We start from the raw sequence: 6,022 nt of genomic DNA on the forward strand, positions 1-6,022 counted from the left end.
TTTGTAAGGAATGTGAGGAATGAACTTTCTGTTTCATGGCAAGTTCAAACAATTTCTTTTCTTTTTTTTTTGCACTAATGAACACATATACCTTTTTTCAGGTTTTGTCAGCGTTTTTAGATTTCCAGCTGCAGATGTTTAGAGTAAAATTCATTTCTAATTAAACACAACAGACCAAATATTGTATCATAAGCACATATCGAACACGATGACTTGAACAGTAATTTATATTTTGTTTAAAATATAAATATGTGAGCAGGGCCAACTGAATATCAGATAATCAATGTGTTCTTTGTATTGTGTTTAGTTAAAGTTTTGGTATTTTTGCAGAACTTTTTGTTTAATTATTTTAAGAACAGCGTCAGCACACAAATATCTCAAAGTTAGCTTTCCAATTAATGTTTGCTACTTTGCAATCCCAGAAACTGTAGGCGCAAACTGAAGGTTGGAACATTAAAAAGTAACAACGAAAAATGATCTCTCAAACCTGTTTTAAGAAGTGCATTTTCATACTAGAATAAAGCAAAAAAAAAAATTATCTTAGTGTTAAGCCAGTATTTAAAATAAAAAGCAACTTTAGCTCCCATGAATACCTAATGTATAAAAACTCACATACAAGTTCTTAATAAAATATCAATATCTCAAGGAAATCAAAGTCTAAATTTAATTTTCTTTGTCCTCTTATGATATAAGATATTTGTTATTCTGTTTAATTTCACAGGAAGGAAAATGTCCGATTGATGACCATCTTCCTCCGCTTCCCTCGACTTTAACCCCAGCAGCAGCAGCAGGTTTGTTTCTGAACAGAGAAATAAGGGAATTGTGACAATACAGATGTACATTACAACTGATAAACGCTCATAAATCTTATAACTCATTGATACGAGCAAACCTCATTAAGGAACCAGAAACCTAAAAGGGTTTTTAAAACGTATTAGAGGAATGCTCTGGATGGATGACTTCCTTGATCTTCCATCTCTGGCCCGTGATGCTGATACCTGCACCTAACGTTTAAAGCATCCTCTTCTCAGGAACAATGGCCATTTTTCTGTCTTTCAATGAGCTTTTGTAGTTTTATCCTCTGTGTCTGAAGCACATAAAGGCTTTATAAGGGTGCTTACAGACAGACTCGAGCGGAATCAGGGTTTTTGAATCTGTTTAAATGATTTTAAAGGCGGGGCTGAAGGCTATGATTCACTGATTTATTGCTTCCCCCCATCTCTTAGTTCAGATTGATGCTTTGCTTTGCAGTGCCTTCCTGCTTTTATGGCATCATCTTGCGTCCAGAGATGTGACTACCCCAATAAAGAGCCTTTTAACTTTGCTCACATTTCTATAAAAACAGCAGAATGAAAAACTGTTTTGAGAACACGTGAAAACGGATGATATTCGAGCCGGATTGTGTGCATTAAACATGTGGAATGAAGTAAAATTGTTGCAATTGTTTTTCTGTCAGTGGCTGAATGAAATATAAAAGAAACTCCGGTGATGGTTTATCACCAGTAGAACATTTATAATTATCCTTGAGGCTCTCAGCGAGGGACATTCAATCACATGTTATTTTTACGCTGCTGTATTAAGGCTCATGCAGCAACTAAATCCTCTGAACCGGAGCGTCCTCATGTCAGAAGTGTCACATTGGGCTGTTGTCTAAACAAAGACATGGCCTGGAAACAAGAAGGAGTTAGGGGGACAGGTTAGGCACGACGAGAGACATCCATTGTAATTAAATGTTACACAGTCCCACTCGCAGGCCCTAATACAAGTCGGCTTACTGCAAAGATCTCATTTAGGACAAACAAGATGACTGCATCTTTCTCTAACTATCACCCACAGCCGAGGAGCGCTGTGMGATACAGGCCTGTAAAATGACTGATGTTTGTAAAAAGCGACATTTCTGCCTAGCAAGCACTTCTGCAGGGACGCTTCTGAGTTTTTATGTGCGGGTTCATAAACTCCCAGACTAATGCACCCTGACACTCTGTTTTGATATCATTACGGCATTATACTCATCCTTTTTTTAAGTGAAAAAACGCAAGTACTTAGAAAGTCGAAATTCATAAATAAATTTATGTCAAGCTGCACTTAATATTGATTTTGTTAGTGTACAGATTCAATAATAAGGTACTGGCTGCATGAATATTTAAATATAATCTTCATTTCTGCATCTCCTAATGGCTTTTTCTCCTCTACACTCAATTTAAACACGATTTGGAAACTATAATGTATTGAAAATGACTGGAATTCAGCAATAAATCACTGCTGGGATACTGTGGGGCCTTTTATAAGATAGTCCAATATTAGTTCCCAGGAGAATCAGCACAATTAGATTGCTTCTTTTTTTTTTTAAGTTTGCGATTAGCATTCCACCTATTGTTTCGCCCAAACACGGGTGTCTCRGGTTGTCTGCAGGTTAACCAGAGATGTTAAAGGTCAAATTACAGGCAGTCAAATTACAACCCTGGCACACCACAGAACATGCAAACCGATCCTTACGGTGATGCTAAGTTTTCACTCTTTGTTAGAGACGGAGCGACCTGCGCAAAGTCTGTTATTATTTTTTTAACAGTTAATGGATAAAAGTAAAAGAAGAGGAGTGATTCGCCCGTTCAAGGCAGCAGTCCAAGCTAGCGTAAATGAATGAACAAAACCCTCTAATAGGCATGTGGAGCCACAGCGTGCAATCCATATGATGGCTATCAATAATTCATTCCTGGCTTTGGCCTTTTGGGAGACATTAAGGTAATATGAAGAGCAGTTAGACCAAATGGTTTGCAAATCCTTTTTAAGAAGGATACACAATATCGTTTACCCAATTTTCTGCAGAACTAGCAACTTTATAGTGAGTTTAACTGTTTTAGATGAGCACAATCAAAGGCACTTGTGTTCCACTTTGTTTGAAAGGTTAGACACAACAAAGGAATATTAAAACAATTCATTCTTGCTTAAAGCCAATGCTTTTTATAGTGGCGTAATTTGTTAAAGCGCAAGACGGAYGTTGGATGTAAAAAAGTAAATGAAGCAAAATCTGAAAGTATTCATCTCAGGCGCAGTTAAAGCACCGAGAGTTAACGGTAAATAAAGTGTTAAAGTCACAATCATTACATGGGGACAATGTGCAGCTCATATGGGATTTACACTCYGTTTTGACAACTGCTAATAGTTTGTTGTTGGATTTTTTTTCTCCTCTGAGTATCATCACCCCCGTCCATGTGGTTCTGGTTCAGCAGCCACTCTTTGTTGTCTTTACTCGCCCTCAGAGAAAGCACAACTTCAGCAATAATAATTGGCTTTTCGGAGACATTTTGATTTGTCTCTGCATTTGGAGAGCCATATGGATTTGATCTGTTTCCATCCATTAAAAAAAAAAAAACAAGAAAAAACGGTAAATTAATCTCATATGCTAAAAGTTAGCACACTTTAATCACTGCGCCAAGTGGAGCAAAAGGAGGAGAATTTTCCTGAAATTGCTTTTCCCCCAAAATTCTCATTATTTCTGGAACCCATCATATTTTAGCTCYATGTAGACAGAGCAGACCTACAGCAGTTTGACTCCTCGGCTCAGTGATTAGTTCACCCACTCCATATTATGTAAAGGTGGCCTGCCAGTGGCGGCTAATGGCCTCGCTGTCTCCATAAGTTATGGATGTAGCCTTTTGTGCTGCAGGGTCGCACATAAAGGCCCCTCTTTTTAATTCATAGTCACCCATGGTCAGGCTAAATGGCTGAAAGTGGGATTGGATGCCCGTATTTATAACCACATATGTGTACTCTGTTAAAAAAAAAAGCTCTTGAAACTGGCTAAAGAGAACCGTAACTCTGCAATATTTATAGTAATTATTTTACTGAATGTAGTTTTTTTTTTCCATGTGTATGACACATGTCTTACAGAGTGGCTCCATGAGAGGAAAAACATTTCATAAAAATATATTTTAGGACATGCCACTGTAAACACATCAAAGGAAACATTGAATGATTTACTTTCTGGCCCGTTTAAGTACTTTTCATAACACGTAGGTCTGTTTTTCTCTTTTATTTACACTTTCATTAATAGACATTCCTTCAAATTAAAAGGTATTTCATTAAATTTTCTGTCTGGAGCTGTAAGATTGTAAAGATGTCTGCAAAAAAAAGTGTTGTGAAAATAGGTTTGTCAAACCAAAGTAAGCTTATTTCAAGGCACTTTAGTTTGCCATAAAGTGTTGTAAAATATATACACCTGGTAGGACTCTTAGTGTTTTTTGGTCATATTTCAAATAAAAAAGCTTAAACATAAAACCTTTAACTGTGTTTGAAACCATAAAATAAAGCTTGGAACAAAACGTTGCAGAGATCTGTGCTTCTCTCAGCAGCCCACATTTTTCTCTTTTTTCTTTTTTCCTGAGTGGGTGATTAAAAATTGATCATTCTTTGTAATGGAATAATTTCTGTCTCTTTTCATATTTTAATCCAGTTTTMAGAAAAACATGATACATTAATCAATTATGACAGAACATACTCTTAATGTAATCATGCAGGGAAATAAGAATTGCAAATACCTCACAACTGCCCTCCTCTCAGCCCAAATGTGCTTCCATTAATGTAACAAAATAAAATAATCATGACCGTTTTAAATAGGAATCAACTACATGGAATGCGACAGAATATTTTAGAATCGGGGTTTGTGTGAAATGGCAAAATGCAGGGGCTTTACATCAAAAGTCGACGGCGTAATGCTGTGAACAAGCGCCGGTGCCTTGGGAGAGCAGCTCAAGACAAATGCGAGTCGACACACACTTCGCCAGGCCCCATTTCCTCACCGATCGAGATGGAGCACAAGTTTTCTGTGTCAAGAACAAAGATTCTTCTCAGCTGAGATGATTCTTGACTAATGGTACATCATCGCGTCTCACCGTGTCCTTGTTGACCGGACTGACAGGTCTAGTCTTTGAATGTGCAAGTGTGCACTGCAGAGATTACACACCGTCTCTGATTTAAGACAAAATGTTAAAAGGGATAGTGTAGATGCCTCAAAGTGGAGTTTTGTGGAAAGGTCATGTACAATTTACATTTTACTTGTTGTAGTTAGCGTTTTGAATCATCTCCGTTTGGAGAAAAACACAATAAGTTTATTTATGGATTGCTAAATTAGTGAGGTGGTCTGTGGTTAATGCTGTCTTCAAAATACTCCAGTCTCACAACTTTCATAGCAGTTCATATGAACACCATTTTTAAACCTTTATATTGCACCTAATTTTAAACTAATTGGTTATTTACATCCTAAACAGTGGGAGCAGCAGCTAGCTGTACTTCCAGTAAGTAGACTATACCTACAGTAAATAATATCTTTCTAGTCATCCAGGCTACTCAAAACTTTTCACAACACATTCTGTGCCCCGTTTCCCCATCAACACACACATTAATGCAGCGCTGTACTACAACTCTACAAAGTCTGCCCAGGAGAGTCAAAGGTAACAATATTAACAAATTTTATGTTTAAATTTGTGCTGCAGATGCTATGAAACTTACCTGCTTAGCTGCAGCTAAACTTTACTTCAGTTAGCAGACAAGGCTGAGAAACAGTAACAGAAAAAAAGACAAAGAAGCTTTAGTTTGCACACTTCTGGTAAATGAATTGAACTACTTCCAGTTGTGACTCAAAAGGGACCTGAGCAAGGCTGCTCTTAAGGCTGGTTTATGCTTCAAGTCACACGTCTTGCTCCCCTTGTTCAGTGACAAAACGTTACATAACTTCTGTCTGTTATCCACGAGCGCTGGCCGTCGTGTGCATTGTCCAGTCAGTCTGTCCTGTGGAGGTTGTGGATTACAGTGTGTGATTTGGTCAGGACGTTGTGGGCGTGTTTGTTCATGTGGAGCAGAGCTGCTCTGTGGAGCGCCACTCCGAGCGGTTTGTCTTTCTTCACATTATTTTGCTGAAAATGATCCGCTCCCAGAAGCAGTTTGTTAAATTAGCAAGATGCACAGCTTTGAGCAGCTGGTCTAATCCTATTGACCATGTGAACTTGGAACATTCTTTCCTTCT

This window comes from Austrofundulus limnaeus, unplaced genomic scaffold (genome assembly GCF_001266775.1).
Source record: "Austrofundulus limnaeus strain Quisiro unplaced genomic scaffold, Austrofundulus_limnaeus-1.0 Scaffold134, whole genome shotgun sequence".
Taxonomy (NCBI): domain Eukaryota; kingdom Metazoa; phylum Chordata; class Actinopteri; order Cyprinodontiformes; family Rivulidae; genus Austrofundulus; species Austrofundulus limnaeus.